The sequence below is a fragment of the Notamacropus eugenii genome, chromosome 2, assembly GCF_028372415.1.
Source record: "Notamacropus eugenii isolate mMacEug1 chromosome 2, mMacEug1.pri_v2, whole genome shotgun sequence".
Lineage (NCBI taxonomy): Eukaryota > Metazoa > Chordata > Mammalia > Diprotodontia > Macropodidae > Notamacropus > Notamacropus eugenii.
In genome coordinates this window covers 521,746,021-521,771,034 of record NC_092873.1, presented here as the reverse complement: position 1 = coordinate 521,771,034, position 25,014 = coordinate 521,746,021, and the positions used below count along the sequence as shown (strand labels likewise).

General features: G+C 42.7%; 1 long non-coding RNA gene across 1 annotated transcript; it reads left to right on the top strand.

The window, feature by feature from the left end:
• The first annotated feature begins 20,500 nt into the window (after nucleotides 1–20,500).
• On the top strand, nucleotides 20,501–22,645 carry LOC140524227 (uncharacterized). Its single transcript, XR_011973618.1, has 2 exons — nucleotides 20,501–20,790; nucleotides 22,421–22,645. It is a non-coding gene; the product is annotated as an uncharacterized lncRNA (long non-coding RNA).
• Nucleotides 22,646–25,014: the final 2,369 nt, after the last annotated feature.

The following is a 25,014-nucleotide window of genomic DNA, read 5'->3' as shown; positions in this document are numbered from 1 at the left end:
GTTGGGGGCCTGAAAATCCCATACAAGGAGTTATTAGCCTAGGTGGACCCATCTGTGGGCCGACTGCTCAGTGATTCAATTACTGGGAGCCAGGGGTGTAAAAGTCAATGTTTTGGAAGCATCTGGGAGTTGCTGGATCTTTCTGGTTGGTTTTTCACACCTGAGAAGCCCAGGCCCTGCTTGTGAGGCAGAGAGAGGCTTGAGGTGATGGGACAGACCCCAATTATGCATGCTTGCCATAACCACAGCTTCCTCTGAGAGGTCCCCAGAGGTGGCTGCTAAGAACTCTTTGATTCCCTGGACCAATTGGATAAACAGCTGAAATAAGTCCCTGTCTATAGGACTGAGTCCAAACTTCCCAGCTTGGCCTTCAATACTCTCTGCGATGCAGCCTTTCTGTTACTCCCTAATAAGTTGTCTGCTCTCTAAGCTGGTTCCATCTTGCCATATTCCCTAAATCAGACCTTGCTCATTCCTGGCTCCAAGGTTTAGCTAATGCTATTTGTTCCTCTGCCCCCAAGCCTTTCCTTCTAGCCAAAGCATGGGTTTTAACTGGAACAGACATGAGCTGGCATCAGCCCAACCACCTCATTTCACAGAAGAGCTGAGGGTTAAGGACTTGACCAAGGATGTGGACCTAGAAGTGGAAGAGCTGAGATTTGAATCCAGCTCTTCTGGTACCATATCTGTAGCTCTTTCCATTGTACCCCACTGTCCTTTGGGCTCATGTTCAAACCCTTGATCCTCTCCTCTCTTCCTCTGCCTCCCCTCCTACCTTTATCTCTCCTTTCTTCCCTCTCTCCCTTCCCTCCTTTTCTGTTTTTCTGTCTCTGTTCATCTGTCTGTCTCTCTCATACACACAACATACACACACACACACACACACACACATACACACATCACCCACAAGATCCCGGCTGCAGTTATTAAGCCTGACCCACAAAAGTTCAGTGGTAATGAAGTAACAAAGATGGCAGAGCTGAGGCTCCAAAGCCAGTGCCCCTTCTAGCCTTCACTTGACAAGGATGATCCCTTCTCTTTCCACTTAATCTCATCCCAAGTCAATCTGAAGCCCAGTCAATCCTTTAATTGTGTGTTAGTTTCATTGGCATCTAGGAGGTGTCCATCCGCCCCACTCTCTTTGGAAGGTTCAGAGGATCATGGACCTCCAGCTCAAAGGGATCTCAGAGCCACCTAATCTAAAGCCTTTATTTTACAGAGGAGGAAACTGAGGCCCAGAGAGGCTCAGCTGCCCCAAGTGGATTCTAAGCCTGGGCAGGAACCTATTTCTTTATGTAATTTTATTATCCCTGCAAAAGACTAATCATCATAACAACTTACATTTATAAAGACTTAAAGCTTTTTCCACAAACCACCCTTTGAAGCAGATAATTGGAAGCTATTTCAATTTTACAGATGAGGAAACTGAGACTGAAGGAGCTGAATGTACTTGTCCAAGGTCACACACAGGAACCAGAGTTTCTGGTTCCAGGTCTAGTGGGTTTTTTCCTACCTTTATCAGCTGCCTCTAGTACTTTGTCCCCCAGAGCTCAGCAAACATGAGATGAATGCATGCAGGAATGAATGAAGACTTGGATGAAAAAAGCACCTTCATTCCTTTCCTCTTGAAAAGGATCCCAAACAAAATTTTGATTTATCTTGGTCCTGTCTCTACTTCAGCCTCTACCTCTACCTCAGAAATTGGTTCCTGCCCAGAGTTAGAATCCCCTACTTACTATCTACTACCCTTACTCTGCTTGAAGTGGAAGGAGCTGGGTTTCGAGTCAGAAGGTGTGAGTTCAAGTTCAGTCTCTGCCATTAACGCTCATGTGACCATCCAGAAATCACTGAATCTCTCTGGGGGTATATATAAATATATATACTCTATAAAATGAGTAGATCTCTAGTCTGTCTTAGCTCTAACTCTAATCATGTCATGACTCAAATCTAAAAGGACCAGGAAGCAGCGCTAACTCAGAGGACACAGAGAAGAAGATGTCCCCTGCACATTTCTTGCAGCCTCCTAACCTTTCCCCCTTCCTAAATACAGAAGGTGTCTGGCCTAGGGGTCTCCAGCCTGGCCTGAGAGAGAACTGGTGCCCTTGCAGGTACGGCCAGGGGGCCTGGCTCTTAGGAGTCACCATGCAATAGCTTTCAGGACTCCCAGGTATTTCCTTGGGACCCCTGGCTATTTACTGGAATTGGGGATGGAGTAGGGGCAAGTAAAAGGTCAGCTAGGTGGCACAGTGATAGAGCACTGAACTGGAGTCATGAAGACTCATCTTCCTCAATTCAAATTTGGTTTCAGACATTTACTAGCTGTGTGACCCTGGGCAAGTCACTTCACTCTATCTGCCTCAGTTTCCTCACATGTAAAATGAGCTAGAGAAGGAAATGGCAAACTATTCTGGTATCTTTGCCAAGAAAACCCCAAGTGGGGTCATGAAGAGTTAGACAAGACTGGAAAACAACTGATCAACAATGGTGGGAAAGCAGGGTGGAGGACCCATCTGGTGTATTCTTGCCTGAAGAGGGTGTTTCAGCTTAAGCACGGAGTGGGGGAAAGCTGGAGGCCCAGAGGGTGAAGCCACAAGTGGGAGGAGAGGGGGGAAGGGGAGTTGGAGGAGAAGGAGAAGAGGGAGCATAGATGGAGAAATGGAATGTTCCCTGGGAAGGAGGTGGGGCACTTCTCAAGTTTAGCGGTAGAACCTCGGAACTTCGAGGAGGAAACCCGTGGATGCGTTCGTTAGTCTGACATTTCAATCCAGCCCTCGGTCGCCCCAGCTGCGCTGTGGGGCTGGTCCCCGGATCCCCAACGCCTCTTGGCCCAGCATCAGCCTTTCCAAAGGCGACTTTGAACAGAAAAAGTCATTAGTGTGTGTGCTCTACAGCCTACCAAGGACTCTCCCCAAAACTACCCTGGCCCCCAGAATTTCATGATGGGGGGAGAACAACAGCTGTGTGCGTATATAAGCCAGAGACAGAGGCAGAGAGGGATGAGATGATGTGTCTTCGTGTCTGTTGAGCTCTCCTATCTGTGTATGTGTGTGGAGCCTCAGTTTCCTTTTCTGTCTGAAGTCTCTTACAATTGTAAAGCTATGATTCTATGTCTGGGCGATTATGTGAGCGTGTCTCTGCATGTATGTGCACTTGTTTCCCTGGGCCCATCACCTTAGCAGAGCTACTTTTGGGTGTATAAAGGGCACTGGCTCTGGAATCCTAGCATCTAGTTTCAAATCCTGCCCCCAATGCTTACCATCTGTGTGACTTTGGGAGAGTCACTTAATCTTTTAGTGTTTTCTTATTTGTAAAATGAGAGAGTTGGACTAGTGGACCTGTGGTATCTCTCCTGGCCCTACAGCTATGATCCTGAGAGAGCTTCCCTCCCTCTCCCTCTTCCTCACCCTCCCTCTCTGTCTCTGTCTCCCTCTCCTTCTCCCTCTGTCTTTCTTTGAGCTAAGTCGCAGCCTTGTGGATCTCTTCACTTCCCTTCGGAGAGAACAGGAGAGATCTACAAGTGGGGTCTATTTCCTTCCTCCCTAACCCAGTTCAGCCCACCACACAAGGGAGCTACCCTGCTGGGACTAGCTGAATTAGACTCGGGCAACAAGGAGGCAAAGGGAGTGACTCCTTGTTGGCTCTTCTCTGACCCAACGTCCGCCTTCCCGTAGGGTCTCAGAAGCACTGTCTCAGAGCTGGACAGGGCCTCCAGGCCCATCCAGCCCCCACACTCACCTGAACAAGTACTCCCTCTCCAGTGGCTCCGACAAGCGGGCCCCCAGTTCTTCTTTTGAAGACCTTCAATGATGGGAGCGCACTACCTTTCCTGACTGCCCATTGGCCACTCCAAGGGCTTCACTCAGCCACACTCACTCGGCCTTTCTCTGGTAGGAGACAGTTTTCTAGGACTGTGGGCGTGTTCCCTGACTGAGCTCCACACCAGTGGGGAAAGCCAGCCAGTGATGCCTGGAAAAACCAGCAAGAAAAGTCCCTTCATTCCGTGGGATGTCAGAAGGCTCAGTCCCTTCGTGAACATCTCTGCCCGCTCCTTCCCCTTTTACCCGCGGAACAAGAATGGACACTAGAGGGAGCTGTTCTAATGTCCTACCGCCTTGAACTTGGGAGCCAGGAAGAATTCGAGGGGCTTGGTTGGGAGTCTGTTGCTGAGATGTTAATGAAAAGAAAACCCATTCAGAAAATGAGAAGAAGAGGGGGAAGGGACTTAAATCACCCCTCCCTCAAACATACAGACACGCTCCATGGGACTCCATCCCAGTCTCTGGCTCATCTCTCCTTGGGGTAAATTCTTCCACGCTGAAAACTTGGCCTAGGGGCCTAACAATGCCAGGAACAAACCCTTCACCTCTTCTGAGCCTCAGTTTCCTCACTTGTACCATGGGGATCACCCTGACAGTTACCTCCCCTGCACAGTTGATAACAGGATCTGGAGCCATCCAGGATCTCAGAGGCCATGTGGACCAATGCCCTTATTGGGTCCAGGAGGGGAAGTAGCCTAGGTAAGCCCAGAATCACATGAATAGGAAGTTGCAGAGCCATTTGAAATTCAGGTTCTTGACAGTCCCAAATCACCCCTATTTCTACGCACACTAGTGTGGGGATCATATAGGATAACCTAATGTGAAGCATTTGGTAAACTCTCACAGCTCAGAGTCGTTGGCCTTATTGAGAGACAGCCATTATAGTTCTACATAAGGATCCTTGAAGACAGCATATCAACTTAGATAACCATATATTAACATTATCTATGTTTTATTATATTTATTTTTGCTATTTTCTTAAATATTTCCCAGTTACATTTTAATCTGATTGGGGTGGCATCTCTAAATGTTGGCCATGTACAGCATTTTTGACAGCTTTGGTGTAGAGGATTGAGTTAGAGTTCAAGGGTTCAAGTCTTGCTTTGGACAGTGTTGGCTATATGGTCCAGGGAAAGTCACTTACCTTTCTGTGCTCCAGGAAACTTTGGGAGACTATGAATTATATTAGTGGAGGAAGTTTCCATATTGGGAGTTCTCATTCTGATGAAGTCGCTGGTACTAGAACTGTCATTGCTGTTATTATTGGGGTTGAACCTGGAGTTGACAGTGTTTATTTTTGAGTCATTCAGTTAATCAACTAGCATTTATTAAGCTCCTACTATGTGCTAGGCACTGTATGAGACACAAAAATAAAAAAAAGAATAGACCTTGCCTCAGGAACTTGAATTCTACCATATGGGTGCATACAAAGTATATACAAGATAGATTCAAGGAGAAGGCACTAGCAACTGGGAGAATCAGAAATGACTTTATGTAAATAGTTTCATTTGATCTGAATCCAGGAGGAAACTAGGAATTCTTAGAGTTGGAAGTGAGGAGGGAAGGCATGCCAGGCTTGAGGGACAGACTATGCAAAGGCATAGAGACAGGAGATAGAGTACAGTGTGTGACCTACATTTAAATATCACCTCTGATACTTGCTAGTTGTGTGAACCTGGGAAAATAATTTTACCTCTGGAAACTCTTTAGGACTTATTTTAGCATTCATGGAGTGGGGTGCAGTGTGGCCTAGGGGAGGAAATCTCCACACTAGGAGTTCTCACTTCAGCCAAAATCATACATCCTTCCTGTCTTCTAAGGAGTGGAAATCTCTTTCCCTAATCTGTCTGGCCAGTAGAGAGGGTGTTCGCTCTCTGGGAGAAAGTCCTTCACCAGATGAGGAGTAGGCTTCTTGAGAACATGCCCCCTTTTCCATTACCCTACTTCAGAAATGTATGTGCAGGCATTGATAGATTGTGAACTAATCCCCCGGCCCCAACTTGTCTAGAATATTTTAAAATGGCCAAATGCAGGTCTTCGATGAAAACAAAGCTCGACAGTATACACCTGTCACTTAGCTGGTCTGGGCACAGCGACTTTGCCTCATTAGAGCAATGACTTGGGTTGAGAAAGGGAGTCAGAGAGAGAAAGCCACTCTAGCACGTGCCTGTTGATCTGCATAAACTCCTGTGTACCAGATGGCAAAATATAATGACATCTTAAACAGCTAATTGCCTAAACCTTGTAATGCAGATAATTGCCCAACCAAAGGAGGAGTTAATGGTTTCCCACTGTATTGCCTGGCTTCAGATGAATCCTTAAGGAAAGTTGTGACAATCCTAACACAAGAAAAGTTCACCAAGCAGTAATTAAAAATGAGCCTGTAAATCATTTGACTTTCAAACCCCTAATTACAGGCAGAAGAACTAACTGCTTTGGAGAGATCCAAAATTTATGGATAGTTACATGATATCGTTTAAGGCCAGTATTTCATCAGTGGCCTCCTGGAAGCATATTCGAGGAAAGGGATGATGGAGATAAATCTCATTGTGTCCTAAAAATACCTTTATGTGAAAGAGATTGGAGGTCTTCTGGGGGGGAACAGGGTAAGGGGAAGATTCATGGTCATCCCTAAGTACTCGTAATGTTTTTCCCCCCTTTTCATTAATTTTTATTCACTTCTTTAAAAATCAAAGTTATTTTAAAATATATACAAGTTCTCCCTTGTCACAAAGATTTGATTCAAATCCAACTGGAAAACTGATGACAAGCCTCAGCACATTCCATACCTGTAGACCTCCACCCATCACTTAAATGAGTCTTCTTCCTCTGTCTATAAAAGGAGGGTTAGTTATAGTTGGGGGGCTGGAAGACACTCAGGGGCCAACAGAGAAAAAAGGTGGAAGAAAACAAGGATTTATTAAACATCTACTCTGTACCAGGAACTATACTAAATGCTTTACAAATATTCTCTTATTTGATCTTCACAATAACCCTTGGAAGTAGGTGTTACTATTATCCACATTTTACAGATGAGGAAAGTGGGAGAGACAGAAGTTAAGTGACTTGCCCAGGGTTACACTGCTAATAATTGTCCAAAGCAGGATTTGAACTGAGGTCTTCCTGACTCCAGACTTAGATTTCTTCTAACCACATTATTTTACAGATGAAGAAACTGAGCTCCAGGGAGGAAACGTATTTCATTGTCTTTACTCTATGTCTCTTAGACTCCATTCACTTATAAATTTTAACCTGGAAGGGACCTCAGAGTTCATGTGATCCAGCTGCCTCATTTTACAGATTAGTAAACTGGGTCCTAGAGAGCGGAAGGAACTTGCACAGTGTCACACAAATAGAAAATGAAGAACTTAGGATTTGAACCCAGCACCTCTGGTTCTAAATCCAGCATTATTTACATGGTACCATATTACCTGTAATGATAACTTCTATTCCTGATAATAGTAACTAATAATAAGGATAATTAGAATTATTAACAAAGTCAGTAGTAGTTCTTTATATTTTAGGGAGTTTTAATCTGGGGAAACATTCATTTTCCCAATGTTTACAAAGTACTTTATTTCACACTTACTTGGTAAAATTGATCCAACAATCCAAGCTAATGATCTAATGACTTAGATGAAGCTATAGGCGTCTCTCAAAGATGGCTCAACTCAATTTAGTCTATTGTACATTTATTAGGTACCTACTTTGTGCCAATAACTATGAAGGATACTGAAGATATATACTCAAAATAGTTCCTGACTTCAAGACTTTTACATTTTGGTGGGGGTACAAAGCTGGGAGAGATTGTTTGCTAATACCAGAAATGATCATATAAAATTTTGAATTATTTTGATAGGATAGGGCACCGAACCTGAACAAAGAAGGTGAAATCCAGCAAGGATAATGATAGTTGTCCTCAGACACAAAATGCAAATTGCACAGACATATGACTTGATTGACAACATTGGGAAAAAATCTGGATTAGTTGGTCACAAACTAGTCTGCAAAGACTCCAAGTCATCTTTGATTCTTCCCTGTCTCTTTTCTCCTAAGTCTGATCTGTTGCCAAGTCTTGTAAGTTCTCTCTCCACAGTATCTCCCACATCACAGTTACACCAATTTTAACTCAGTTCTTTTCAACACCTACTATGTTCCCCAAATTGTCCCAAGTTCTTTCTCTAGACCTAAAAAGGATCTTGGACATCATCTATTGATGAGGAAACTACAATTCATTGAGCCCAGGTCATTGACTGAGTCACACAGCTCCTAATGATCAGTGAAGGACTCCAATGCCACTGCAATCACCCTAGTCCATAGTGGAATGATCTATTCATTTTTATTAATGAAGAAGACCCTGGGCTCAGTTTCCTCCACCGTAAAATAAGGGCTTTATGCTGAATGACCTATTAGGTCCCCTCTAGATCTAAATTTATAAATATATGACTTTTAGAATCCCTTTTTTGAATACCTTCCACCCCCCCAAATTGTAATAAAATTAACAAAACTAGAAGTGATAGATAGAAATTGCAAAGAGGTAGATTTAGGCTTTATTTATAAAAAACCCCAACATTTTTCCAGGATGCAGAGGTGTCTAGAACTGAAATTTTGGGAAATAGTGAGCTCTCCATCACTGAAAATCTGAGCAGAGTTTATTGGATCATAGTTCAGGGATGTTGTGGAGGGGACTCCTGGTTGAGTAGCTATTGGACTCTCTGACTTGGGAAGTTCTCTCTCATGTTTTCTTTGTGTCCCCAGAGCCTGGCAATGAGCTATCCATAGTTCTTTATAAATAGGGATGTTACAGAAGGCTTCTTTGGGAGGTAGGGAGTGAGTTTAGGCTGAGCTAGAGCCTGAATCCCCATTCAACTTGAATAGCCTGTAATTCTGTGGCATGGTTGTTGATTTGAAATACTTATCGAGTGATGAAGATAAACCCTTCTTCAGTTTGTTGAGGGTTAATGCCTCCAAGGGGCCAGGTCTGCATGAGACCAGTACAAAAGACAATGGAAAGAACAAGGAAGAGGGAAACAGCCTGTGACAGCTGCCTCTTTGTCTTCTTCCCAAGGAGTAAACACCATCCAAGTTCTTGCTGCATTGCAGCAGAGCTGGGGATAATAAAAGTCCCTTGCATTTATATAGCTCTATATTTTTTCAAGCACTTGCTCATACGTTACATGTTGTGAGGAAAACAAATGCTTGGCGAATACCTTATTGAGCTGACAATCCTAGGAGGGAGGGAGGCAGGGGAGGGATTGTGGCCCCATTCTACAGAGAAGGAAACTGAGACTCTGAACTGAATTACCCAATCCCCTACAACTAGTTAGTGCTGGAGCAAACCCAAGCTTCCAGAATTTTTGCCTCTAGATGACTCTACTTAATTTGTAATGAACATATATTAAGGGAAGGCATTCTGAGATTTTTTTTCCTCCAGAAACTCAAATTTTTGGTTATGTTTTTGAAAATCTTTTATTCTTTCAGGAATGACTTAACAGGGATGCTTTGGCATTTTTAATGCATGTACTAAGTAATGGCTAAACAAGCTTGTATGATGTGGCAAGTGTCTTATTGGGAGTCATGGTTGGGGGGTGAGCCTGAAGCTCAGGAGGGCAGAGGCTTATCTCAATTTTCCATTTTCCTTGGCATTTAACATATTGCTCTACACATAGTAGACATGCTAAAATGTTAATTGATTGAATAAATGAAAGAATGAGTGTGGTCAAAATGCTCCCAATTTTGCCATTGTTTATGTGACCTTGGGTGAAACAACTCCCCTCTCTGGGCTTCAAGTTCTCCATCTGTAAGATGAGGGAGGGAAGGACTAAATTATCCTCAAAGTCCTGTCCTGTCCTGTCCAGCTCTAAGACTTCAGAATCTACAATGTGAGCTAAGATAAATGTGGCAGCAGGGCAAACACACAACCAAGATGAGGGAGGAATGAGTGTGATCAACTCAGTGTGGAGATGCTAAGAGAAAAGAAAGACAATTTCACAGAAACCAAGTGCCAGCACACTAGCTCTCTGTGGCTCCTCCTCAGTAATTCCCTGTCTCCTTTGTCTACCTAGACTAACGGACAAGAGATGTGCCCTTTAATTATCCAGACTGCTTCAGTCTGGAATTCTCTCTCTTTCTCCTTTTCTCTTTGCTCCTTCTCCCTCCCCTCTCCTCTTTCTCTCTCTGTCCTCTCTCCCTCAGTCCCCTCCCTGCTTTCTTTCTCTTTCTATTTCTGTTTCGTCTCTCTCTGTGTCTTTCTGTCTCTATCTCTCTTATCTTTTTCCTCAAATATGTTGGGGAGGGTCAGCCAGGACAGGGATAAAGAGAAGGAGAGAGGAGGCAGTGAGGGTTTCCAGAATTCTGCAGAGTGATATCAGAATCCAAAATTTCCTTAGTCAGCAAAAATGAATATCAGAAAAAAACAGAAAATGGGTGTCAAGCTGAAATTCAGGAGAGATAAAGGCCATTGAGTTACCATAGGATGGAGATGGAAGAACCCAAAAATGTTGCCTTTCTTCAAGGACTCTCTGTGTATGACTGAGGCAAAAAAGTGTTCAGAGCCCTAGTGCATAATAAGATGAGTCAACAATGCAGTTTCTCTCTCTCTGTCTGTCTCTCTCTCTCTCACTTTCTTACTTTCTCTCTCATTTCACTGGTGTCAGAAAGTTCTGAAAACTTCTTGCAGTGATGTAGATGAGGAACTCATCTATAAATTAGTTTTAATAATAAATAGATACCTGTTATATGTCAGTTTATAGTCTTAGAGATTATCACCTGAGGAAGAGAAGAAAAAGGAAGAAAGGGATAAAAAGGAAAAAAGGAAGGAGGATGAAGAAGAAATAAAGGAGGGAGGCAAGGAAGGAGGAAGAAAAGAGGGATAGAGGAAGATGGGGAGAGAAAAGAAAAAAGGGAGAAAGGAAGGAGAGGGGGGAGGGAGGGAATGAAGGAGGATGTTGGGTTACATAAATAGAAGTAGAGTACAGACTTGAAAATGACCTTTAAAATTTGAGAACAGGGCCTTTTAACCCCTTCTCATTTTTTCTATCATGTAGATCACTGCCTATTTTTCCTTTGTGTCAAACTTGGTTCTGCTGCTCTAGTTTAAATGTTCCCAGGATGACCTTTCTCAATCCCCTCTAACTCTGAGAATATATGATTCTAGAAGACATAAAAGCCTGATGGAATGTTATGAAATGAAGGAAAAAGTCTGCCATACAGCCCATAGATAAGAGAAATCCCTCTTCTTTGGGACTCTGAAATTGGTTTTGGTTTCCTGGGCTCCAGCCTAGTTAAATAAGAACTGTTTTACTTACTCCCCAAGGCAGATTTGAGCTGCAAGATTAATGCAGGATATTCCTTATCTAGGTGTTTCTGGCTTATTATATGAATGCAATGACTGGGATATGAGATAGGGATGTCACTGGCATCACTAACATAGCAAGGTCACCATCTTCTCTGCAGCTTAGCTTTGGGGCATTGCTTGGAATATTGACAGGTTAGGTGACTTGCCCTGGGTCATACAACCTGTGTGTATTCAAGGCAGTATATGAACCAGGTCTCCCTGACTATCTGTTCTGTCATCCTTCCTATTTGTAAAGCATTGTACAAATATTAGATATTATTATTATTAATGGATATGTAGAGCATTTAGATATTATCTTTTCTCAATGAATAACTCTTAGAGTGCACAATTTGGAAAATGGAATTACTGAGCTCTGTAAATAGTCATTCTGCAAATGTCCTTGGCCATGGAATAAAGGAAGAGCATACGGTTTCTTTTCCTGCCTTCTTCAGGGAGAGTGGACTTGGCAGCTAGTATTTTTTAAGTGCTTACCAGGTGCCAGGCACTGGGTCTTGTGGATGCAAAGAAAGACAAAAAACTGTCCCTGCTGTCACATTCCTGAGGGCCATTTCATTTGCAATTCTCTCCAAGGTAGAACTATCCAGGATGAAGGCAGAAGTATGGTGCCCAGTGGGAAAAGCCCTGTGTTCCAATGCCACTTCCAATGATACTTGTGTTACTGGAGTCTCAGTTTCTTCATCAGCAACAAGAGGGGGTTGGGACAAATGTTTGGTGGGCTCAAGATCTCTGAGCCTATGAGGAGAGGAGAGGCCATCGAAGTCCTATCGTGGGGGCATGGGAAGAGGGCATGAGCCAGTCTCTGTTGAATAGCCCTATCAGAAATCTCTTTCTTATATTGAACAACCTGAATGATATGGTTTCAAGTTAGTCTTGGAAAACACATAACCCAGAAGGGAGCAGAGCCATATTGGATGTAGTCAAGACCTTCGTTGGAAAAAATAACCTCAATTAGAAGAAATACACCTCTTCCATATAGGGGGTGTCTACCTCTTATCCTAGAACTCTTTTTCTTTAAAGAAAAAGGAGGCTTCAGATAATAGTGATAACGAACATTGACACCATTTAGAGAAGGCATTAAGGCTCAATGCAGAACTTTACTGCCAATCTCATCTAAGCCTTGGAATAATGCGGTGGCTATTATGGATATTCTTATGTCCATTGTACAGATGATGAAACTGAATCTCAAAGATCATTCAGCTACTGTCAGAGCCAGGATTCAAATGTGGGTTTCCACAGGATCAATCATAGGATGAGAATGATGATCAGAAGGAAGGAAGCATGTATTAAGCACTTTGCTATGTTCCTGACACTGTACAAAATATTTTACAAATATTATCTCAGTTGACCCTCCCAACCCTGGGAAGTAGGTGCTATTATTCTCCTTTTTTTACAGATGAGGAAACTAAGGTATAGAGAGGTTATGTGACTCACCTAGGGTAACAAAGCTAGTGTCTGAGGAAGAATTCAAACTTAGGTCTTCCTGACTCCTAGTCCAACATCTATCCATTGCACAATTTTACTTATCATAGGATCATAGACTTAGAGCTGGAAGTGACCTCAGAAGCCACCTAGCTTAACTCTTTCATTCTACAGATGAGGAAAACAAAGCCCAGTGAGGATGAGTGTCTTGCCTAAGGTCACCCAGGTAGTAAGCATCTACATACCAAGTCCAGAATCCCATTCCATACACTGTGCCTCAATGCCTCTCCTAGACAAGCAAGGATCTGTCTGTGAGCCCTACAAAGTATCTGGGTCCTTTCTGTCTTCAATCTATTCCATTCTCTTCCTTCTAATAATGCTGGCTATCTGCCATGATATCAATTATTACTAACAGAGACAGTAATGATCTCAGCTCCCACTTTTTCAATATTACATTTTAACAAACCAGAATTCAGAAATCTGACCCACTCACACACTTTGACATGCTGCACATTAACATCGGGCTGCTCATAAATCCACTGTGTCTCCATCAGGTCACTTGGCTTTAAGACCTGTTAAGCAACCTTCTAATAAAAATACAATAAATATTCACCCCACATAAATAGAGCCCTTCTTTCTCCTGGAAAGGCCTTCTCCTGGAGGCCTGGTAGTAAGATATTTTTCCTTGAAGAGAAAGCGAACTCCCTTCTTTCTCTTAGATTGAAGAGGCAGGACAATGTGGACTGAGTTCTGTAGGTGTCAGAAAGCACTGGGGAGGATTAGAAAGGAGAACAAGACAACCAATTCTCTTCAAGTATTTGAAGGGCTGTAACGTAGAGCAGGGATTTGACTGGTTCAGCTTCAGAAGGTGAAGTTGAGAGATATAAAGAGATTGCCAAAAGGCAGAGTTAGACTTGAGGAAAGGAAACACTCACTACCTGACAATGATCGCTGTCCAGCAGTGGGATGGTCTGTCTGGGGAGATTAGTGGTTCCCCTTCTCTAGAGGTCTTTGGATGAACACTCATGGGGAGTAGTTGTAGGAAGGAATCTTGTTGAGGTTTGGGTTCCCTCTAAGGACCCTTCTAACTCAGATTATGTAAATCTGTGATTCTGTGACCTGATTTCCGTTATAATGTAGCCTCTTTGAGGGTAGAGAGGGGAGAAGCAGGGGAGTCATCTCTTTGTATCCCCAATACCTAGGACAGTGCCTGGCACTTAGTAGATGCTTAATAAATGCTTGGTGACAGACTTACTAAATTCCAGTCCCTGACCCTCTGCTTATTATCTATGTGACACTGGACAAATCAATTAATCTTTGAATTTCAGTTCCCATGTATTCAAGGGAGAAAGTGTTGGAAAATCAGGATTCAACAGAACATGAGCTGTATGTTACAGGATCGAAATCATGCCGAGGAAAGCATATGAAACAATTGTCATTATTTCAATAATGATAGCTATTTTATTACTTTAATTATTTTAGTATTAATGAAACAATAAGTCATCTGATAATAATTATTAAAGCTAGGATTTCTATAGCGCTTTAAGGACTGGAAAGTGCTTTACAAGTATTATCTCATCTGAACCTCATCATGACCTTGGGAGGTAGGTGCTCCATTTTTCAGATGAAGAAACTGAGGATAAGAGGCTGTAACTTGCCCAGGGCCACATAAATAGTATCTGAGGCCAGACTGACAACTCATTACAAAAATTATATTAACAAGGGAATAAAATAAATGATAAATGATGACTAGAGGCAGTGTGTGTATAGGCTCAAAAGCTGGTCTTGGCACCAGGAAGGCTCAGGCTGACATCCTTCCTGCTTCTGAGATGTACAGGCTGGCTGCCTGAGTCTGGGCACGCTACTTCATTTATCAATGTGCTGGGCATCTCTCTAGGACAATGAGTTGGAGGTCAGCTCCTGCCAAAGACCAAGAAAGTCATTGTTTTGTTTTTTTAAAAAAATCACTTTGCTAGCCTACTATTACTCCGTAAATATTAATTGTTGGTATTATTACTACTAAATAACTGGTCCGAGAGGTACAAGAAGGAAGCAGGTTTGACTGGCATTACAAAGAATTGGAAGGATGGCAACACAGTCTTTTCAAGGCCTGGGGTCTTTGGCTGATTTTGCCACCTAGTGAAAGTCCCCATTTAGCCAGAAATCAGACTGCTAGCAGTGTCCACCCTCCTGAACATAGTTCCCCTACGGAATAGGCAAAAAAAAGCAGTGGTGATGGAAGAGTTATCACAAAGCTCATGAACTTAACCTGTGATGCCAATTTGCTCTTCTGTTACCTGCAGTTCTACTAAAATAGGCTATTTTGGTCTTACAATCCACCACTGATAAGGAATAGCAAATTAAAAGGTGGGTGAGGCATGTCATCTTAATAAGACTCTTCTTAAACATCAAAAAACAACAGTTGACATTCTGGAAGGAATAAAAATTGACAAAGAATAGACACAAATTTTAAAATACAGGACAACTTTCTGGAAGAGTAAGCAGTCCTACCCATGGCACTGCTAAATTATCAGCCAGAATTAATAGTAATAATAGCAATTTACATTAATGTAGATCGACAAGGTGTCTCCCTCATAACAACCCAATCAGGTAGGTACTTCAGATATTATTATTACCCCTGAACAAGTGAGGAAAGCAGGAAACCTAGGAGGGGTGAAATGACTTGTGACCATGGCAACACAGATAGTAAGTGTCTCATGGTACAATAATTGAGGTTAATAATAATGGTGGCCTAATAGAGCCTTGAGACAGTTAGGAGTTCCAGTTTGGCTTCAGACTCCCACTAGTTGTGTGGCAAGTTGGCAAGTCACTTCACCTCTGTTTGCCTCAGTTTCCTCATCTGTAAAATGAGAACAATATTAGCATGTACCAGGGTGGTTGTGAGAATCAAATGAGATAGTAATTGTAAGATGCTTCACACAGTACATGGGACAAAGTAAGCCCTCTATCAGTTGTTGTCATTATTATTTCATGTCGCAGTCCTTCAAAGAACTGAGGAGAGCTCCCACACCCCCTTAACTCCAGTTCAGAAAGGAAATGGGTGGACATTACAAAGAGGCAGCTTTAGGCTTGAAACAGGAGAAAACTTCCTAACCATGAGAGCTATCCCAAAGAGGAATGGGCTGCCTCCAGAGGTGGAGGGCATTTCCCTCATGGAGGTCCTTCCAGCAAAGGCTGGATTCATTGGCTCTGTCAATGATGAGGCGTACATTCAGGGGTGAGTTAGACTCACTAGTTGGTCTCTAAGGTTCCTGTGATCTCCAGCACAGTAGTCAGGATTTGAACTCTTGTCCTCTGATTTATGGCCAGTGTTCTACCCACTGAACTACCCTGCCTTTATATCATGGTGCTGTAACTGTAGATAATCCAACTACCTTTTCCTTTGCATTTTTAAGCATTTACATTTAAATATAACTCTGTCTGTTGTTCTGGAAATTTAAGTTTTCTTTTTAAAGGAAGACCTTTAACAGGAAAAGTTGGAAACTGTTTCAGTTTCCTGATGCCAGCTTATTCCTAGATTGGGAACACATAGCTTGCTCATCATGAAAATTTTCCCTGCGTTAGGAACTCCCATCTTTAAAACATTTTCCCTGGTTAAGTGTTGGGTCTGTCGAGAACAACCCTGCTTGGCAGCTCCTGGCCATGGATCTAGGACTGAGTTAAATACCAAGGTCTAGGCTGAGAAAGATTTAAAGGCAAGAGGGAAGCAAAGATTGGGTGAGGTCTTGTATCTGGTGAAAGATCAGACCTGAATTTCAAGAACCTTTATGAACTTCTGGCTTACTCTATTAATTTTTTCATCTGGTGACTCTTCCTGCCGCCCCCTCACCCAGCCCCAATCCCTCATGGAATCTCCTCCTGGAAGATTTCCTACTAAAAAATTTCAAACAACCTAACAACTTCAGCAATTCACAGTCCCCTAACCCAGGGGTATGACTATATCCCTGAGAGACATGCAATGTTCTTCTCACAACAACTCTATGAAGCAGGAAGTATCAGGATTATAATCTTCATTTCATAGGAAAAGCAATCACTGTAGGGAGTTCAGTGACTTGCTTAAATAATGACCATGGCTAATATTTATAGAGTTCCCACTATGTGCTGGGCATGGTGTGAAGTGCTTGGCGAATATCTCATTTGAACTTCACAACCACCCTGGGAGATACATGCCATTATTATCTCTCCTTTACAGATAGGAGGTAAGTGCTACAAACACTCCCCATTTACAAATGAGGAAACTGAGGTGAAGGGATTGCTTCGGGGTCATGTAAGTGTTCAAGGTCACATACAAACTCAGGTCTTCCTGAGTCCAGGCATTCTGTGCGCTATGGCACCCTCTAGGTGCCTATCCATACAGCTAATAAGTATTAAAGCTGGGATTTGAACCTAGAGTTCTTGACTACAGGTCCAGTGAGTGTTCTGTTTATTTCACCAAGCTATTATCTGGGAGGCACAGAAAGGGATGGGTAAAAAAATACCATCCTGGCTTTTGGGATGGGGACATGGGGGAGGGGAGAAAGTGATGGTGGTGATGGTTTGGGTTTGGCAAGCATGGAGAAGTAGTGGAAACTTGAGGTTTGGAAGGGTCACCAGTGAGCCTGGACCTGGAATGATGAAAGAAGGAAAAATATACACCCTACTACATCACCCCATCTATCCTTTGTATTCACTTTGATTTGGCAAGATTACGAAGCCTGGAGCTAAAGGCAGTAATGCAGGTGTGGGCTAAACTGCTCAGAGGATCCCCATCCCCCATCTGACACTATCAATCTGTCAATCAGCATCTACTTAATTCTCACTATGTGCTGGTTCCTGTGCTAAGCAATGGGGATCCTTTGATCCAGGACTTTATACTGTAGTGGAGTTAGCCATATGTATATAACTAGGCCCAGAGCAGATAAAAGGTGCCATGGGAAAGGAAGGCACTAGCAGCTGGGGGACCAGGAGAAATCTTTTGCAAGGGATTGAGATTTGAGCTAAGTCATGAATGAACCTGAGAAGCTAGTGGAGAGGTGAAGAGAAATAGAATTCCAGACATGAGGGAAAACCAGTGCAAAAACACGGAGAGAGGAGACAGAGTCACAAGAGAGAAAGAGCACATGGATTGTGTGGACAGGCTATGCAAGGGAGTAATGTGTAAGCAGTCCAAAAGGTGGGAAGGAGCCAGAGTGGTAAGAGCTTTAAATGTCAAAAGAGGCTCTGTCTGATCCTGGAGGAAATAGGAGCTGCTAGAAGTGACTGAATAGAAGGCTGACCTAGTCATTTTAGTAGCCATGGAGATCATGAATGGGAATGGGGGGGGGGAGGGAGACTGAAGCACTCTGAGTAATAAGGGATTTAAGTCACTTAAAAATTCACCAAATGCTTTGTATACAGAATCTCATTTGAACCTCATGACCATGCTATGGGCATTGTCATCACATCACAGATGAGGAAATTGAGACTCAGAGAATTCGGATGACTTGTCTAGGGCCATATGGTTAAGTAAGTATTGGTGTTGGGATTTGAACCCATTTTTTTCCAACTCCATACACTTCACTACACAAGGTCCTATGAGTTTATGATCTTGAGCTCTGAGTGGGAGCACCTGTAGGGTTTCTGTCCCAATGGAGACCCAGCAATGGTTATAAGAAGACATAAGTAGCCAGGGAAGGGGACTGGGGATTTCTAGATGAGACCCAAGTATCCTACCTCCCATTTGGCTCCCCTCCATCCAAATACTATTTCTTCACTGTCTAATTTGTGTAGTGTTTTATGCTAGATCCGAGGGGAGATACAAATTTTATGTAACACACACTCCATCAATCCAAATGAATTCAATACAATTCACAAGACCAAAGATTTAGAGTGAAAAGATATCTTGGAGACAGTCCAATCCCTTTATCTTACAGATGAAGAAACTGAGGATAGGAAGTTTTAAATGACTTGACCAAGGTTATAGAGGTAATAATGGAATTTGAACCCAGGGCCTCTGACTGTAAATTCATGCTTTTTTCCCTTGCATAGTGCTGCTTCAAAGATGAGAACTATTTGGACCAAACGGCTGGAATAAACTGTTTTTGGCATTTGAAGTGGGGAGATTTAGCTATCTGGAACATATTAACTTTTCCTGATCAGCTCACCTATTTTCTGAAGGTGTTAGATAAATGAGTTCCTAATCTCTTTGATATATTACCCAAAGACCTATGGAGAGTAAAAAAAGATATCTGGAAAAGTAAAAGAGATGTCTTCTTGGAATGTAGTTCAATCATTTCAGTCATGTTCAACTCTTTGTGACCCCATTTGGGATTTTCTTGGCAAAGATACTAGAGTAGTTTGCCATTTCCTTCTCCAACTCATTTTGCAGATGAGGAAATTGAGGCAGACAGGGTGAAGTGACTTGTCTGGGGTCATACAGCTAATAAGTGTCTGAGGCCAGATTTGTACTCATGAAGATAAGTCTTCCTGACCGAGTCCAGGCTCTATTCATTTCAGCACCATCTAGCTGCCTCCTTCTTGGAACAAGACCACACAGAAGTATCATATTATTTGTAGAAGGGAGCCAATCAAAGCCTCCTCTTTCCAAGTCTCTCTGGAGTCTTTGTGCAATTCTGACATTCAAGGTGAGGGAGACAGTTCTTCAGAGTAGGATTAGTTCTCACACTCTCTTCTTTGCTAAGAATAAGATAAAGAACTCAAAAGTATTTGATTTTACCAGGAATGAAAGATATGGGCTTCACCTGAACGGTAAGCTCAGATACCAGGAGAAGTGAGTGACCCTAAAAGATTGGAATTCTGCCTTTTCTATTTGTGATCTGTTTAACTTCAGCACTGACAGCTCATGAATTCGCAAGTGCTACGAATCTGACCTTGACTTACTGTTTCGTTGATTATTTAGACTTAAGAAAGTTATGGAGAAAATGTTAACAATGATGCAGATTAAACTCAAGAGTGTGTAGCCTTTTTGGAGAGCTGATTGTTAAACACTTATTACCATATCCCCTATTTAAGGGCAATCATTTAATTACCCTCCATCTCCTTCCTTCCTTTCTCCTCTCCTCCCTCTAATGTTTTATTGATGAGTTGTTGCTAAATGAGCTAATCTGTCAACCTTATAGAAATCAAGATAATAGCAAATACTTCTATAAATCTCAAGATTTGCAAAGCACTTTCCAAATATGACCTCATTTGATCCTCATAACCACCCTCTGGGGTAGGTGCTATTGCTATTCCCATTTCACAGATAAGGAAACTGAGGCACAGAGAGGTTAAGTGGCTTTCCCAGGGTCATGTAAGTAATAAGTATGTGATACAGGATTCAAACTAATTGGAAGTCAGAACTTTTGTCTCCTATGACATCTAGCTGACATTATTAGCTAATGGTAGAAGCCCTGGGGGCTCTCAAGGAACCATCCTTCTACCACTCTTGATCATAGCAATTCTTCTGGACTCTCGAATATATCCCCATATTCACTTTTGCTTCATTTCATATTGTGCCAGCTCATATTTGAAATATATGCTTTTGTAACCAATATACTAACCTCTGTTGAATTATTGCTAATAATCTACGAGAGCAGGTTCACAGATCTGGCTTTCCTGCTCATTGGCTGTGTGATTTTGCCAAGCTTCTTGCCCGGCCTGGGCCTCAATTTCCTTATCTGTAAAATGAGAAGGTTGACCTTTGAGGATCCTCTTAATTTGTATCTCAGGGTGCTGAATAGTACATCCTTGGATTTCTTTTATTAAAAATGTTCATGCATAAATTGCTACCTTTTTGATGTTAAAATGACCTTTTGCAAGTCTCTTTTTCTCTCTGACTATTGTATCATTTGAGGGAGGTGGTTTTTGCTCCATCGTTCTTGGCCAAGGGCATGGTTAATGAGGAATTGGGGGATTCTTGGGAAATAGGAAATGAATTACAAGGGTGGACTTTGGTATCATGACTCAAAGTGCAGATTCCTTGGAGTTCAGCCCAAGGTTTCCATGAAAGTAGCCAAAGGGTACTTAGTCATGTGGAAAGAGAACTGGGTTTAATATCAAAAGACCTGCCTCCAGTTGGATGCAACAGAACAAATATTTCTTGTACACTCACTGAGTGTGTGTGTGTGTGTGGGACCCATTCTAGGCAAAAGTGAACAACCCTGCCTTCTATGAACTGATATTCTCTTGAGAAGTTACAACAGCCAAACCAACAAGGTAACACGTGGTCATTTGAGTTGGGTGAGAGCACTTACAAGGAAGAGGATCATGAGGGATTTTGTAGAAATTTGGCTAAAACTAGGAATTCTAAAAGGATGAAGTGAGCAGGGAACACAGCCCGCACAAAGGTGGGAAGATGGGAAATGGAAAGCTGAGGCTAGGGACAGCAGGTAGCCCAGTTTGGCAAGAAAAGAGATGTGTGGAGAATGTGCATTCTGAAAAGGTGGCATAGAACCAGAATGGGAAAGGCTTTAAATGAAGTATGAATTAGGAACTTGTTTAGTTGTGCCCAACTCTTTGTAACCTGATTTGGGGTTTACTTGGAAGAAATACTGGACTGGTTTGCCATTTCCTTCTGCAGCTCATTTTGCTTAGGAAAACTGAGGCAGACAGGGTTAGGTGATTTACCAGGGTCAAACAGCTAGTAAGTGTCTGAGGCCAGATTTGAACTCATGAAATGGGGTCTTTCTGATTCCAAGCCAGTGTCACCTAGCTAGGAAGACTCAAGTCTAAATCTTGATTCTCTTCAGAATCATGCAAGCTTATTGTTGGAAGGATGTTTATTTAGGAGGACTCCCTGAACAGTGTCCCTGACAAGTGGTCATCCAGCCTGTGCCTGAGGACCTCCATTGAAGAGGAACTCACTACTATGGAATAAGCATAGCCTAAGAGACCACAGCTTGGAGAAAAATAATAATGACCAAGATTGATATAGAGTCTCAAGTTTGTACTTTACAGATAGTTGATGTCTTAGAGCAGTTTTAAGCCATTAAAGCTTGAAATTGCAGCAAGACGTTGGGGACATCCTCTATTATCCCATTAGGAAGAAGGCTAGAGGTGGAGGGAGATGGGGTGGAGGAAAAGTGTCATCATGATTATGCATGATATTTCTAATAATTTCATTCATTCAAGAAATATTTCTTACATGCCTGGAGATATCTCTGGCTCTTAATACTTGGAAGTCTTTTGGAGATTGTCTAGTTTTACAATGATACAATGAGAGAACTGTCTCTGGAGTCAAAAGACCTGGTTTCAAGTTTTGTCTTTGATGCTTACTACTTGGGACACTATAGACAAGTCAATTAGCCTTCTGGGTCTCAGTTTCTCCCTCTGTAGAATTAGGGGGTTGGCTTATGTGGCTTCTCAGGTCCCTTCTAGCTATTTATCTATAATCGTATGATCCCATGAACAGCCAGTGTAATTTAATGGATGATATAGGACTTAGAGTTCAAGTTCTACCTCTGACTCTGGGATAGGTGGCCCATCTGATCATTAGTTTCCTCACCTGTGAAATGCGTACAACAATATCTGTAGCCCCTTCCTCACAGGGTTTTTGTGATATTTAATTGAGCCAAGGTAGCCAGTTTAAAGCCTAAAACAAATAAAGGATCAGCATGGAATGAAGATATACTGGGTAGGATGGAAGAAGGATTCTTGTCCAGGTACCAGTTGGGCTGAATGACCTCTGAGGTCCCTCCCAGCTCTGAGATTCTGGGATCATGTGAGTAGAGAAAAGGCCTTGCAGAGGGAGGCAGATGGGGATTTTACTGAAATGTCCTTTCTCTTGGAAAAAGAAAATGCCATTCTGGGTCCCTCTAAGTAATTACACTATCATATTCCTTAACAGATTCATCCTGACCTGGGACTGGCAGGGTATCTCCAAGACAGTGAATTAGAATCAAGCTGTGCCATATCCCCTTTCTGAAATGGAAGCAGCCTCTCAAGTGACTGGGAAAAAAGACTTCAGGAAAAAAGCATAAGAAAATATATGCAATGAAACTGTGGATGAAATTGTCCTTGATTTATGCCCACATTTCCAGGAGTTTGATTAAATTATGAGATGGCCTTTTCAGATATTTGCTGGCTCCTGTTTATTTCCCAGGCATGCAGGCTTCCTTTACGAAGGGTTAGCCCAGAATCACAGGATTCGAGAGCTAGAAGGATCCTCAGGGACCATATTGTCTAACTTATGCCTGAAAAGACTCTCCCCTTCTCAGGTTTGACAGGTGGTTTGTCCAGTTTCTGCTGGAAGACTTCAGAGGTGGGGGATCCCAGAACTTTCTGGGTCAACACTGATGCCCAGCCTCAGTCTGACTCTTGGCAAAACCACTTAGTACATCTAGGTCTCACCATCTGGGGCTGAGCCATAGAAATTTAAAGTATCTTCTGCGCAAGCCTTTGGAATACTTGAAGACAGCTCTTATATTCCCCTGGAGACTTCTCCTGGATAAACATTCCCAGTTCCTCCAACTGATCTCCATTTGGAATGAATGTGAGGCCTTTCATGATCTTTGTTTTCATCTCCCTGGTCTCTAGTTTGTTAATATCAGCTGACCAACATACTTCCTCAACTTGCCTTCTGAGTAACTCTCTTTAGCTCTGTGAATGTCAGTTTACTTACCTGTAAGATGGGGATCAGACCATAACAGGGTGGTTGTGAGGATCAAATGAGATAATATTTGTAGTGTTTAGCATGGTGCCTGGCACACAGTATGAGCAATAAAATATTTCTTCCCTCTCCGCCCTCCCCCAAACTGTGGTGCTTAGATCTGAACACAATACTCTAGATGTATTCAGAAGAGGGCAGATGATAGGAGCTGACCAACTCCCTATTCCTGGAAAGTAAGCTTCTCTTAATGTCACCCAAGATCACACCAACTTTTCTAGGAGGAGAAAATCATACTGTTGTTTTCTTCTAAGCTTACAGTAGTCCACTGAAACCTCCAGATCTTTATCAGATTAAGTACTATCTAATCATGACTTCTCCGCATTGTAATTGTAGAATGTCTTAAAACCACATCCTGTGTATGGGCTCATTCCTTCATTTAATGCTTTCCTTTGGTCATTCCTCCTGCATAGAGTTCAATTCAGCAAATATTTTCCAAATGTCTACTTATGTGCAGGGCATTGTGTCCAGTGCCAGAGTCACAAAGACCAAAATGGGGAAGTCTCTGCTTTCAGAGAGCTTACAGATTTACTGGGGAAATACAACATGTATACCTCAACTTTTTTTTCAGTTGTGTCTGAGTCTACATGACCCCATTTGGGCTTTTCTTGGCAAAGATATTGGAGTGATTTGCCAATTCCTTCTCCAGCTCATTTTACAAATGAGGAAACTGAGGCAAACAGGGTTAAGTGACCTGACAAGGGTCACATAGCTAGGAAGTATCTGAGGACAGATTTGAACTTGGGTCTTCCTGACTCCAGGCTTGGCACTCTCTCCACTGTGCCACCTAGCTGCTCCTGTGCCACCTAGCTGCTCCTGTGACATGTACACAGACATGTAAATTAGAAAAAACATTTTTGACTAACAAAAAGGCTGCTGTCCTTATTACTGTTGTGGCTACTCCCAACCTTCCAGTCACCTGGGCCCACAACCATGTTGTTGTCCTGAAACCCTCAGAGGCCCAAGCAATGGCCAGATCTTGTCATTTTCACCTTGACAACATTTCTCCCATACACCCACTTTTCTCCCGTCACACAGCTGATACCCTAGATCAAGCCCTCATAATCTCTTGCCTTCTGGTTGGTCTCCTTGCTTCAAGTCCCATCCCCCCTGCCCCTCCAAATCTAATTCTTCCTTCATTCAGATGCCAAAGTGCAAGCTTTGACCATGTTGCTTCCCCCAATATTTTCAGTGACTGCGCAATACCACCAAGAGAAAATAGAAAGTTCTGTGTTTGGCCTTTAAAGCCCTTCACAGCCCAACCCCCTCCTACATTCCTCATTTTCTTACATGTTTCTCCCCTCTGTCTGTTCTATGATCCAGCCTCCAAGCTATTCCTCACATGTTGGCAGAAAGGACAAAGCCCAAAGATGAAAGCACACATGTCTGCCCACGCTTTTTATAGTAGCCTTATGTCTTCTACCTGCTTTAAGAAACCATCTCTTGAGTTTCCTGCTAGGTCCAGGTGGCTAGAGAGTGGGTTAGGTCTAGTACTAGCAGTGACCCAGCCAAGGTCTCTGTGTTCTAGATAGTCCTACTGAGGATCAGGAGCCCACCTGAGATAGGAGGTATGCTTATATGTATAATGCCTGCCTGTTATTCCCCTCTGCACCTCTCTCAAGACTGCCTGCTATGATTAGGGTTGTGTTTGTGTAACAGAAGGAGCAGTTTGGCCAGGGATGGGGCATTCATTGGTCAGAGAACTTCTAAACCTCATGTAGTGTCCTATTGTCTACTCACTGGGATTTGGTTGGTTGGGGGACAAATATGCACCA